Source organism: Henckelia pumila, chromosome 4 (assembly GCF_033568475.1).
Source record: "Henckelia pumila isolate YLH828 chromosome 4, ASM3356847v2, whole genome shotgun sequence".
NCBI lineage: Eukaryota > Viridiplantae > Streptophyta > Magnoliopsida > Lamiales > Gesneriaceae > Henckelia > Henckelia pumila.
In genome coordinates this window covers 36,126,797-36,141,853 of record NC_133123.1, presented here as the reverse complement: position 1 = coordinate 36,141,853, position 15,057 = coordinate 36,126,797, and positions in this window count along the sequence as shown.

Sequence of the window (15,057 nt, the reverse complement as noted above, 5' to 3'; positions counted from 1 at the left end):
AACATAAGGTGGATCGACTATCCAACTCATCTCCCACTGTCTGCTTCACGTAAGCAGGACATCCCCAAATCCTCAAGTACGAATACTTAGGAGCTTTGCCATTCCATAACTCGTATGGTGTTTTATTTACTGCTTTAGTGTGGACGTTGTTTAACAACAATACCGTCGTTTCAAGCGCGTAGCCCCAAAACGAAGGTGGGAGCTCAGTGAAGCTCATCATGGATCGAGCCATGTCCAACAAAGTTCGATTGCGACGCTCCGAAACACCATTAAGCTGAGGTGTCATAGGAGGAGTCCACTGAGAGAGAATCCCATTCTCTTTTAGATAGTTCAAAAACTCGGTACTTAAGTATTCTCCACCTCGATCCGATCGAAGTGCCTTAATACTTTTACCTAGTTTGTTTTCTACTTCAGCCTTGAATTCTTTGAACCTTTCAAATGCTTCAGACTTATATTTCATTAAATATAAATACCCATACCTAGAATGATCATCAGTAAAGGTAATGAAGTAGGTGTTGCCACATTTAGTACCAATCCTAAATGGACCGCAAACATCTGTATGGATCAAATCCAACAGATTTTGACTACGCTCAGGTTTCCCTTTGAAAGGAGATTTAGTCATTTTTCCCTTTAGGCAGGACTCACAAGTAGGTAGAGAGTTAATATCAGACATATCAAACATGCCCTCTCCCACTAGCTTGTTCATACTCCTTGAGGAAATATGACCTAGCCTAGCATGCCAAAGGTTTGCCGGGTTTTGACTATCGTCCTTCCTTTTAATTGTTGTTACCGGTTTATCAACATAATTAATTGGAACGTCTTTTAATTTTAAGCTATATAGATCGTTTTCAAGTTGTCCATTTCCAATCAAACATTCATTCTTGTAAATATTGCAAATCCCATTCACAAAATTGCAAGAAAAACCATCTCTATCAAGCATAGAAATAGATATAATGTTTTTGACCAAATCCGGAACATATAAAACATCTCTCAAAAATAACTTAAAATCGTTATGCAAAACTAAATAAATGTCTCATATAGCTTTGGCTTCGACTCTAGAACCATTCCCGAGCCTTAGCTGGGTCTCACCCATCCTTAGCTTACGACTTCTTGTCATCACCTGCAAATCATTGCAAATGTGAGATCCACATCCGGTATCCAATACCCAAGAAGAAGTATTAAGCGAAACATTTATTTCAATGTAAAACATACCCTTTGCAGTTCGCAACTGTTCGAGGTATTCCTTGCAGTTACGTTTCCAATGACCGGGTTTCTTGTAGTAATGGCAAACGTTTTCATCTTTTATCCCAATTGAAGCCTTGGCCTTTCCCTTCTTATTTGGTACAATCTTTTTGGGCGGGGCAGAACGTTTCTTACCCTTTCCACTTGGTCCTTTCTTAGAGTTAGAAGAGGAGCCAACCAAGAGTACCGATTTATCCTTCTTTAGTGTGGCTTCATATGTGACAAGCATATTGACCATCTCTTCAAGGGTGGCCTCTATCTTATTCATATTGAAGTTCATCACAAAACCGTCAAACGATGAAGGAAGTGATAGAAGAAACAAGTCCACGCTAAGTTCATGCTCCAAAGTCAAGTCGAGTGTTACCAACTTTTCAATGAGCCCAATCATTCGCACCCCATGCTCACGGACCGAAGTCCCATCTCGCATGCGGCTCGTCATGAGCTCTCTGACGGTGGCATACCTCTCCGACCTTGACTGAGCTCCAAAGAGTTCCTTGAGGTTCTTGTGAATGTCAGCAGCATTCACGGTATCCTCGAATCTCCTTTGAAGCTCATCAGACATCGAAGCCTGCATGTAGCATTTGGCCTTGATATCATGGTCCCATCATAAATCAAGTTTGGCCAACTCTTCCGGACTTGTATTAGCCGGGGCTTCCTTCGGAGGCGGCTTCTCTAACACGTAGAAAGCTTTTTTCGAAGTAAGAATAATTTTCAATTTACGGAACCATTCCATATAGTTTGCGCCAGTCAATTTGTTTTGTTCGAGAATTGAAAACAGTGTATTGCGAGAAGTCATTGTAATAGTATACTGAAAAGGAAACATACAATAATCAATGATTGTTTAATTAATTTACTAAGACATAAAATATGGCGAATTTTAATTTTATGAATTACACTCCTACTATTTTAACGATTTCACTACCCTCTAGTGAAAACGGGAAACTATTTTCCTTAGTGAGAACATGGAGTCCAATTGACAAATCATGACCCCGAATAATATCAGCCAACCATAATTTTCAAAAGGTAGAGCCCAATTACTTCCAAAGTAACCCCCATGTTTTTACCTCATGTCCAATAAGGGTCCAATAATATGACGCCATTTATTGTGACATGTCAAGATAACCCATCAATATTAAGTTGTGATGGACGGTCGCCATGTGGATCCCCAATAATATGAGCCAATCCCATGGGAGTTCCACCCAACTTACAACATGTGTCGATCCAATGTACAGCTTTCCGATGAACGCCCCCCCCCCCCCCCAATAATATGAGCTGGACCGTATCCGCAGGTAGCATCTCATACATTGATCGTTGATGGAAGATAGGAATATTTAATCAATATTTAAATTCCCTTTTATTAATCTTGATATCAATTTTAAATCATATTTAAAATGAGAGATTTTTAATTTTGAAAATTTGTCTCATCATATAATTTATGTATGCTTGCGGGATTCATACAATTTAGTCTAAACATGCATACATCAATAATATCATATATTATTTATGATCGATCCCATTAACTAATCGACCCGTGGTTGCCAATCACGAGTCTAAGTCCAATCCTAGGTAATATGCAAGTATGCAATGCAATCCTATTATATTGTGCTTTCAATTTACATTTCTTCGGTCTTCATTGTCTGCTGGGCCCACCATTTCTTCAAATATTTGTCTCCCACTAAGTCTAATAAATTTACAATAAATTTCGATGACAAATATGGGATACATTTTTAGGGGTGGGAACTGGCCATAAACCAGGCCCACTTTTATTACATATGACAATCATATTGGGCTATAAAGCAAGCCCATTAATAAACACCAACAACAATAAGACAAATGTAAATCACCTAACATACACCTAAAACATTGGTCATGGCAATCGATCATCCTTTATCCATTAATTAATTCAATAATTAAATAATTGGATAAACATGCAAAGGCATCATAATTTAAAAGATAAAATCATATTTTATCTTATCCATCCATAAGATCATATCTTATCATCAATTGTACCAAAATAATTAATTTTATAAAATTTAATTTAACGGATAAAATTTATAAATTTTCCAAAAATTCAAATTTATCCAAAAATCAATTTTAAAATTTTCGGACTCGAACAATTCGATTCGATGCCTCGTGAACCAATCAAAAATAATTTTCAATCGGATCAAAAACTGGAATTTCAAAAAATTAAAATTTTAATTAAAAATAAAAAAAAATAATTTTTCCGGGCTGCTCGGGACAATCCTGGGCAGCCCGCGCCCCAAAAAGGGGCCCGGGCTGGGCAGCGACGCTCGCTGCCTCGGGCAGCGAAAATCGCTGCCCGATTTGCCCATTAAAATTTAATTTTAAATTTTCGTTTTGTTTCAAAAACCGAGGCTTAAAAATTTTGTACAATCTATTAATTTAATCGTTTGATCTGAGCAACCTGGCTCTGATACCACTGTTGGAAAACGTGTTCAGATCAATTAGAATTGATACCCGGTGCAGCGGAAGTTTAAAAATTTATTTTATTAATATGGAACGATTCCATATATGAGTATCAAAACTTTTACGATTAAATTAGTGTAAGTAAAACAAATAATCACTATTAAATATTTTACCTTGAAATCTCGAAGCGAGATTATGGACACCAACAGAATTTAATCTGCTCTTGTTGTATATCCCCGGAACTGATGAACGAACGTTTCTTCAATCAGGTCCACGAATAGAAAACAAAACCCTCTGATTGACTGCACTAGAAATCAATCAGAAGTTTGCGTAGAGAATAAACAGATATGATCTGTTAATTCAGATTGTAATTTTTCACAAAAACACAACCCGAATTTTTCTCCAAAAGGGACAGAGGATTTCGAAAATCCCCTTGAATAATATAGACTGAAATTCGAAAATTGCAAGACTGAAATCTTATTATATTTTCGAACACAGTACATATATTTATAGATAATTTCTAAACTAGATTAAGTTATAATTGTATTAGGACTCTAACTCCTTAGGGCCCACAATCCATAACTTAAGCCCAACAAGCCAAGCCCGTTGTTCTAGAAATTAATATAAAATTCATCGTGACTCCGATTGATAAACTGATTTTACCAATGTGCACAGAAACCATTTCTGCATCTTTTAGAGTCAAGATAATTTTTCTGAATCCGAATTCAGTGATTTCCAAAAATGCCCATCCCTATGTCATTTTAGGAAATCTCACTCCCTTTAGTTAAGAAGTCCAACTTCTCTTTCATTAAATTTAACTCTTTAAATTTAACTATCTCTACGGGGTTTTAGTAATCCATTACTTGTGTAACCCTCAATGGTTCAGGAATACAGCTAGCCATGAGCTCACAACTCCTTGTGACTCAGAACAACAATTTCCGACTTACCCATCGAATCATGGTAAGAGCGCCTAGCAACATCGCCCCATGATTCCCTAGGTATTACTGATAGTGCCTGCAAGAACCAGTAGATTTTGGTTAGCGTACAGTACGGTCCCTTCATCCATATATCCCGATCGAATCAACAACCATTGGTATATCGAGAGTCGTTAGAGATTCGATAACTATGCATTACATCTTGGAGATCAAATAGTGACATCGCATGTGTTACTAGGAAAACTCATTAACCTAAAACACATCATGTACTCTGGCCAGAGATTCGTCACACTAATATCTCCTCAGATCGCATAGGATATCCACACTCGCAAGTATGTGGTGAATCCTTGACAACAAAGTATCGACTCCTATATGTGTCGTAACTGTACCCAATCCCGACACCTGATGACCCCAATAGAGTCGGTAAACGAGTCAAAGTACAGTACTAGCATATAGAGTCTCAATGATGTTTCAAGTAATAAGGACTAATGGTGTACAACCAAAACCGCGGACTTTATCCACTCGATAAGTGATAACCACTTGGAAAGTCCGAATAGGGTAGTTCGATCATTCATCATATGAATATCCATTTGCATGCTTTGAACATCTCTATGTTCCATACCAATGAAACGTGGTACTCGGCATCGCAAATGCTAGTCTCAATCTCGAGCGATCCTTATCCTTATTTGCGGACGACTCAATTGACTAGGAACAGTTTAGAATATACAGTGACTATAAGATGTGTTTCATGATAGCCATCCCCATGTGCTACCACATCTTACATACACTATAGTATATTCAAGGTCTTTATCAAAACAACAATAGTATATCATAATATAACAATATGAAGAAAGATAAAGTCAATGCCATTATAAAAGTGTAAATTATATTAAACAAAAGATTGTTTTACATAGAGTCATAAAAGCCCTTAGCCACAAGTTGGCTAACCGGGCACCCACTCTTTCACAGACGATAAGCCACATCCCCAACCTTCTCGAGAATCTCGAAAGGACCAATAAATCTAGGTGTCAGCTTACCCTTGCGACCAAACCTCATCACCTTCCGGAAAGGTGACACACGCAAGAAAACATACTCTCCTACCTCAAAATAAAGTGGCCTGTGGTGGGTGTTCGCGTAGCTAGCCTGTCGATCTTGGGCTGCCTTAACCCTGCGTCGGATCAACTCTACTGTATCAATCATCTGCTGAATCATCTGAGAACCCTCAACCTGACGCTCGCCAACCTTATCCCAAAACAAAGGTGTACGACAACGGCGTCCATAAAGAGCCTCAAATGGTGCCATGCCAATGCTGCGATGGAAACTATTGTTATAAGCGAACTCCACCAAGGGTAAATGATCATGCCACGCTGGACCAAAATCCATCACCGCCGCGGGAAGCATATCCTCTAAAGTGCGAATAGTACGCTCCGATTGTCTGTCCGTCTCTGGGTGATAAGCCGTACTCAAGCTCAAAGTAGTACCAAGGGCTCACTGGAAACTACCCCAAAATCTTGAGGTGAACCTCGGATCTCTATCGCTGACAATGCTCAACGGAATCCCATGCAATCGAACAATCTCCCGCACATACAATTGCGCCATCCTATCAAAGGTGTAATCGCGGTTATAGGGAAGAAAATGCGCTGACTTCGACAACCGATCCACGACAACCCAAATAGCATCACAATTCCTGGAAGACATAGGCAAGTGGGTGACAAAGTCCATCGTCACATGCTCCCACTTCCATTCAGAAATCTCTAGGCTGTGAAGTAATCCTCCGGGTCGTCTAAACTCTGCCTTGACTTGTTGACACACAAGGCATCGGGATACAAACTGATAGACACTGCGCTTCATCCCTTTCCACCAAAATCGAGTGCGAAGATCCTTATACATCTTCATGCTGCCTGGATGTACAAAGAATCGACTGCGGTGAGCTTGCGATAAGATCTCATCCCTCAAAGTAGAATCCTCGGGTACCACAACTCGACCAGAAAGACACAACAGACCGTCTCCTTGCAGATGAAAGCAGAAGTATTATCACTCTCAGCCAGGCGGGCCAACTTCTGAGTCTTCAGATCAGAATTCTGAGCTTCCCGGATTCGTCTGTATAGCGCTGGCTCTGCAAGCACAGAAGAGACACGAATCCCTTGTTGTTCTTTCTTATGACGGAACGTGAATCCCAAAGAACAACACTCCTCCACTGCCTTCGAAACCGAACTGGTACGAAGGGAACTCACATAAACCTTGCGACTAAGCGCATCAGCAACGGGATTTGAAGAACCTGGATGGTACTTGATTTCACAATCGTAATCCTTCAACAGATCCATCCAACGACGCTGCCGCATGTTCAACTCAGCCTGAGTGAACAGATACTTCAAACTCTTATGATCGGTGAAGATCTCGAATCGTTCTTCGTACAAATAGTGACGCCATATCTTAAGAGCAAAGACAATGGCTGCAAGCTCTAAATCATGTACGGGATAGTTCTCCTCGTGATTCTTCAGCTGTCTGGAGGCATAAACGATCACGTGGCCATTCTGAGTCAACACACACCCCAAACCCTAGAGAGAAGCATCAGTGAAGACTACAAAACCACATGATCCAGACGGTAAAGCAAGAACTGGAGCTGTCGTCAGACGACGTCTCAACTCACAAAAACTGTCTTCACAAGCATCAGACCAAACGAAAGAAACGTCTTTCTTCGTCAACTGAGTCAAAGGCTTAGCTATCTGAGAGAAATTCTCCACAAAACGACGATAGTATCCTGCTAAACCAAGGAAACTACGAATCTCAGAAGCTGTAGTCGGACGTGACCAATTCAGAATAGCATCTGTCTTGCTAGGATCAACAGATACGCCCTCCTGAGAAATGACATGACCAAGGAACACCACTCGGTCAATCCAGAAGTCACACTTACTCAGCTTCGCGTACAACTATCACTACAAGAAAAACGCAAAAAGACAACGGATTTTATCCGTTGTCGTAGGGGGTTAAAAACTGTTGTAACTGATGGTGTTGTGAAAAGCAAGTCCAACGACAACGGATAAAATCCGTTGTCGTATCACACAAAGACAACGGATTTTATCCGTTGTCTTTGTGTGATACGACAACGGATTTTATCCGTTGTCGTTAGACTTGCTTTTCACAACACCATCAGTTACAACAGTTTTAGAACCCTACGAAAACGGATTTTATCCGTTGTCTTTTTTCATACAAAAAAAAATAGTAATTAATATATAAATTTCAATTTCAATATTATAAATAAACCAAAATTTAAAATTTTAAAAATAAAATTTAATATACAATTTTTTCAGTATTACAAATCACTTGAAACTAAAATTCTAATTCAATACACTTCGGAACACCCAAATATCAAATATACAACTTGCAACAATTTCCCGAGCTCATCATTGTTCCTCATGGCTTATGGCCACAACAAGTGCCTCAGGATTATCCTGTTCTTATTGATATCACACGCAGCATTTCCAGCCAATTCTCCAACACCTTCACTCACCAACCAAAATGTTGGATCAAAAAAACGAAATATACGATGGAAATTAACAAACAAACAAACAAAGCCCACAAACAAGAGGCACAAAAATAACAAAAGTTACACCATAGTCTAAACCAATATTTACCAATGTAATATCACATCCAAAAAAAAAAAGAACAGAATTAATCCTAACACACAACAAAAGTCATAATCTATAAGTAAACTATGATTAACCTGCAACGCGCATTTGTCATAGAAGAACTTGTCCTATGCATTGTAGTGCTTAGATTGCAGCTTCAGGTCATGTTAAAGGGAGCAAAATCCAATGGTAATTCAACTAAACAATATATTTTTTAGTTAAATAATAAAGTTTTCCAAATGCCAAGATGCATGTTCAATGATTATCATGAAGGTTGAAACTAAACTTTTAAAAGGTAATAATCTCAACATTTTCTGAAATGGCCTGCCCCTGCAACTGTTAGCAAATTCTCTGTCGTGCTTGTTTTAGATTAAATGTCGGCCTTTCCACCTATAAAATTAACAAACATACTCATAATATATATCACATTTTTAAAATCCACAATAGTACCCGCAAGTTTCACTGTTTGTACATCAAATTTATCGATGCTAAGCTCTAGACCCTGCAAAGAGATGCTAAGTTCAATATGGAATGATTAGCAAGCATATATAAACAAGAACTCAAAAAGACACAACTATGAAACAAAAAAAAAATGACAGATTCAAGGATCAAAACATACCTGAAGGAGTTGCAGAATTTAATTGTTCTAACAATAAAAAAAATTCCATCTTGGTAAGAAGAAATTGAGGAAGTATAATGATATTAGATCCTCATACTATAATGTCGATTCGGAAACCATGAAACCATGAAACCAGACAAGAAGGCAGCAAGAGAAAGCATACTTGGGCAGTTGTAATGATATTTGATCCCATGCGATCAACAAGATATCCTCTGTCTTCACGAAGATATGTGGTAGTAACAACACTAGGTTAAGATGGCAGCGAAAATTAACCTTCAAATAACCACACATATGTAAAGACCCGAATGAAAATCTCTACCTGCACTAGTTTAGTAAAAATTCCACATCTCATTCATTTCAAATCCAATTCAATCATAACCAGTGTCATATTAAAGCCAATTCAAAAAGATCCAAGTTTCAATGAATCATATTCCAAAATCCTTAGGGTATAAATCACAAATAAATGTCCTATAACCAATGTCAAATAAAAGAACACACAATTATCTACAAGTGTCAAATCAAAGAACACACAATTATCTACAAGTTTAATTTGAACCTCAACTTCAAATTATAAATTCAAGATTTTAAAATAATAGTAAAAAAAAGTGTGCAAACTCGCACTATGATCTCAACACATGCCTGATTCAATAAAATGGGAATATAACTTTTTATTTAAATAAAATGACATGATTCTAGCACCAATTCGAAGCCAATTAATAGAGATAAAACTTTTGCTCAGTGTATCTTCAAAAACTGAAAGCATAATTCTCAGTTAATAAAAATTTAGACTCTTTATTCACTTGCATTACACGGAAATACACTAACACATACATATGTCATAAAACTTCGAAAATTGCTACTATATTACTAAAAATACATGCCACAATTCAAAACTAACACTATACACCCTACCATATCAAGATTTTGGAATCCAACACCCGATATAAACTCTGACATGAGGGCAAGGAGCTTATGAGATTGAAATCAACATTTCTTTTTTAATTAAATAATAATTTTACACATACGTAAAATATATATATATATATATATATATATATATATATATATTAGTTCAACACCAAATAGTTTTTAGCTCAGTTAGAGCCAAATTCATCAATTTCTTAAATTTCATAATGGACCATATTAATTAAATTAAAATAATTTGTTGAATTAGCAAAGATTAACTTAAACCATTGAACATATGCATTGATGTTGTTTCACACAACAAGACAAGAAGTGCAAAAGAATCGTAATGGGGGATCCAAGACTTTTAAACCAAACACAAAGACAAATCAAAATAAAAAAAATTACAACAGTTTCAATGCAAATCATGCCATAAATCGGCAGAAAAGCTCATAAGAACACATTAAATTCATAATCACGGATATATATATTCAGATTTCAAACAGACATACACACACACACAAACAACATTAATGGAAAAGGAGCTGCAGATATGTTAGGTACCATGAAGTGGTTGAGGTCTTTGTCAATATCGAGGGGATGGCCATGTCCAAGAACAGAATTAATTAGCCACCGCTCGGTAATTCTTAAAATAATACCAACACTATCTAAACACAGTAAAATATTCAAAATTTTGCACTAAATAATCCGATACTAATTATTGGATCGATGAATATATACCTCGACGTAGTCCAACCATCACACCTACAACATAAACAAAATTAATAACCAATATTAGTACCATAATTGCAATAAAAACGAAATAAATCGAAGTGGGTAACATCGATCCCGAATCCAGGCAGCTTACAAACTAGAAGAAAACAGTTGGAATCTTGGATTAAAAACTATACCCGAGCTCAAATAATTCCTAAGACTCGAAATACAGTAAGTTAATTGGAATAGGGGCAGCAATTTCTTGCCAAAAAACTTGCCGAACAGACCAAACGTGAATGAAGGGCTCGAAAGAAATTGGGATATTTTCTAAAATTTTGAATCAAGTCTAAAAGTACACGAAACAACCTTAAATGAAAAGAACATGAACAGCGCGCCGTTCTGTCTCAATCTCAAAGCTTCGAGTCACACAAATCGGGATTTTAAACTGGAGATTCAAGGCTTAGATCGAAGCTTGAACTGTGACGAACAAAACCCCTCAGCTAATTTCCATTTTCCGGCAAGCGAGCATCGATTCGACGACTTGAAATAGAGAGGAAAAAGGTTGACGGGAAGAACAAAACGAAGACTTCAAATCAGTCAAACTTTGGCTCAAAACGAAGATTATGTCGTGGGGAACAAAACTACAAAATGATTTTTATGTTTTAGGAGAAAAGGAAGGTGGCTCGATGGCGAGAGTGGGCGGCTAGGGTTGAGAGACGAAAAAAGAATCACACGACACAGACTTGAAGAAGATGGAAATAAATGAGCAAGCCAAGGAAAATAATATATAATTTTTTTTAGAAAATAAAAAATCAAGGACAACGGATTTTAGAACTGTTGTCGTAGACCTCCAAAACACGCTAATAGACAACGGTTTTTTAAAAACCGTTGTCGTAGACCATAAAAAACACGCTCATAGACAACGGTTTTTAAAAACCGTTGTCTTTGACGTATAACCGTTGTCTTTGTTTATTAAAATATGGCCAACAACAACGGTTTTCGTAAAAACCGTTGTCAAAGACCATAAGACAACGATTTTGTTAAAAAACCGTTGTGTTTTTTATGTTGTTGATACCCAAATTTGTTGTAGTGTGTCTCTCCCTCAATACCTGCAGTACAGTATAGAGATGGTAGGCATGCTCATCCATGCTGCGAGAATACACCAAAATGTCATCGATGAACAACACCACGAACTTATCCAGAAAGTCGCGGAAAACTCTGTTCATCAGATCCATAAAAACAGCTGGAGCATTCGTCAAACCAAACGGCATCACTAGAAACTCATAATGTCCATACCGCGTACGAAATGCTGTCTTAGGAACATCCTCCTATCGAACTCGCAACTGATGATATCCAGACCGAAGATCAATCTTCGAATAGACAGAAGTACCCTGCAACTGATCAAAGAGATCATCTATCCGCGGAAGAGGATACTTATTCTTCATTGTCACCTGATTCAACTGACGGTAGTCAATACACAACCGCATCGAACCATCCTTTTTCTTGACAAACAGTACTGGGGCTCCCCATGGCGAAACGCTAGGTCTAATATAACCCTTATCAAGAAGATCTTGCAATTGCTTCTGCAACTCTTTCATTTCTGACGGTGCCAATCGGTAAGGAGTCCTGGAAATCGGTGTAGTCCCTGGCACTAACTCAATGCCAAACTCAATTTCCCTTACTGGTGGCAAACCTGGAATCTCCTCCAGAAACACATCTGGAAAGTCACGAACCACTGGTATCTCTTGGATATCTGGCTCTCCTAAGGATGCGTCAATGGCATAGATAAGGTAGCCTTCCCCGCCAGACTCTAAAGCACGCCGTGCCTTCAGAGCTGAAACCACTGGCATCGGGGGTCGCGCTCTCTCACCATAGAAATACCATGACTCATCATCCTCTGGACGAAACTGGACAAACCTCTGATAGAAATCCACTATCGCTCGGTAGGTAGTCAATAGATCTATCCCAATGATGCAATCAAAATCCTCCATCGCTAGAATCATTAGGTTAGCACTAAGCTGATGTCCCTCAAAATCCAAAACACAACCCACAACTAGACGCTTGGCTAAAACCTCGCTCCCCATAGGAGTAGAAACCACTAGCAATACGTCTAAAGGAATAAACAGCAATCTATACTTCTTAGCAAAACGTGCTGAGACAAAAGAATGCGATGCACCGATATCAATTAAAACATATGCAGGAAAACCACATAAACTACAGATACCTGCAATCATCCGATCGCTGTCAGCCTCTGCCTGCTCCTGGTTAAGCGCAAAGACCTGACCCTGGGTACGTGGCCTCAACGAAGAATGACCCCGAGAAGGAGTCTGAGTAGGCTGTCTCTGAGACTGCTGCGGATGCTAGTGCTGCTGCGAATACTGCTGCTGGTACTGAGGTGGCTGAACAGATGCCTGAGAATCTCCAGAACCACTCGCTGCCCCAGTCAGCATAGGACATTCTCTCTTCATGTGACCCTCCTGGCCACACTGGAAACATGCAGTGGTTGATCGACCACACTGCCCTGGCGGATGTCTGCGTCGGCACTGAGTACACCGGTTCGGTCTCTGTCCACCAAAACGATGCACCTCACCAGATCCAGAGGAAGAAGAAAAAGTACCTCCTGGCTTCTTGAAGGACTGTCCTCTCGGACCCAAAGGACTAGAGCTCGCTGGCCTGGAAGAAGAAGAGTAAAGTCCCCTGTTCCTCCGAATACTGTCCTCGGCCTGGCGACAACGGTCCACCAAATCCTCGTAAGTCCCATCGCCGCCAACAGCAACCATACGATGAATGTTAGGGTTCAAACCCTGAAGGAAATGATCAAACTTCGTCATAGAACTATCAGCACTATGAGGACAAAAGGGTAGCAGATCAAAGAACTTCTGCTGGTACTCCTCGATCGTCATCGTCCCCTGTCGCAAACTCAACAACTCACTGGCTTTCGCCTGACGAAGAGCTGGAGGAAAATAAAATCTCTGATAAGCAGTACGGAACTTGACCCAAGTAGCTGCACCTCTAGCTGCTATGAACGGTGTGGAAGTATATCTCCACCACTTCCTCGCTCTGCCCTCAAGCATAAAGGAAAGAATCTCCATCCTATCCTCAGTCGTGCAACGGAACTCTTGGAAGCACTGCTCCATCCTCTCCATCCAATCCTCCGCCTCTTCAGCTGTCTCACCTGAAAGAGTTGATGCCCTGCTAGCCAACTTGTGGCTAAGGGCTTTGAGAGTCTCTTTTTGTAAACAATCTTTGTTTAATATAATATACGTTCTTTAAATGGCGTTCACTTTATCTTATTATTATATAATGATATACTATTGTTATTTTGATAAAGACCTTGAATATACTAAAGTAAGATGAGATAGTGAATATAGAGAGATCACTGTCATGAAACACATCTTATGTTCACTGTATATTCTAAACAGTTCCTAGTCAATTGAGCCGTTCACAAATAAGGATAAGGATCGCTCGAGATTGAGACTAGCATTTGCGATGCCGAGTACCACATTTCATTGGTATGGAACATAGAGATGTTCGAAGCATGCAAATGGATATTCATATGATGAATGATCGAACTACCCTATTCGAACTTTCCAAGTGGTTATCACTTATCGAGTGGATATAGTCCACGGTTTTGGTTGTACACCATTAGTCCTTATTACTTGAAACATCATTGAGACTCTATATGCTAGTACTATGCTTTGACTTGTTTACCGACTCTATTAGGGTCATCAGGTGTCGAGATTGGGTACAGTTACGACACAAGGAGTCGATGCTTTGTTGTCAACGATTCACCGCACACTTGCGAGTGTGGATATCCTATGCGATCTGAGGAGATATTAGTGTGATAAATCTCTGGCCAGAGTACATGATGTGCTTTAAGAAATGGTTTCTTAGTAGCACATGCGATGTCACTATTTGATCTTCAAGATGAATTGCATAGTTATCGAATCTCGAACGACTCTCGATTTACCAATGGTTGTTGATTCGATCGGGATATATGGATGAAGGGACCGTACTGTACGCTAACCAAAATCTATTGGTTCTTGCAGGCACTATCAGTGATACCTAGGGAATCATGGGACGATGTTGCTAGGCACTCTTACCATGATTCGTTGGGTAAGTCGGAAATTGTTGTTCCGAGTCACAAGGAGTTGTGAGCCCACGGCTAGCTGTATCCCTGAACCATTGAGGGTCACACAAGTAATGGATTTCTAATCCCCGTTGAGATAATTAAATTTAAAGAGTTAAATTTAGTGAATAAAGAAGTGGGACTTCTTATTTAAGAGTAGAAGGAGTAAGATTTTCTAAAATGACATAATGATGGACATTTTTGGAAACCACTGAATTCGGATTCAGAAAATTTGTCTTGACTTTAAAAGATGCAGAAATGGTTTCTGTGCACATTGGTGAAATTGGTTTATCAATCTGAGTCACGATGAATTTTATATTAATTTCTGAACATGCAGACTTTGCTTGTCAGGCTTGAACTTATGACTAATGGGCCCTAAGCTGTTAGCAGCCCACATTATAAATAAGTTATTGCAGTGCAGAAATTATACAATCACAGGCATAATTTTCGAAAACCTAG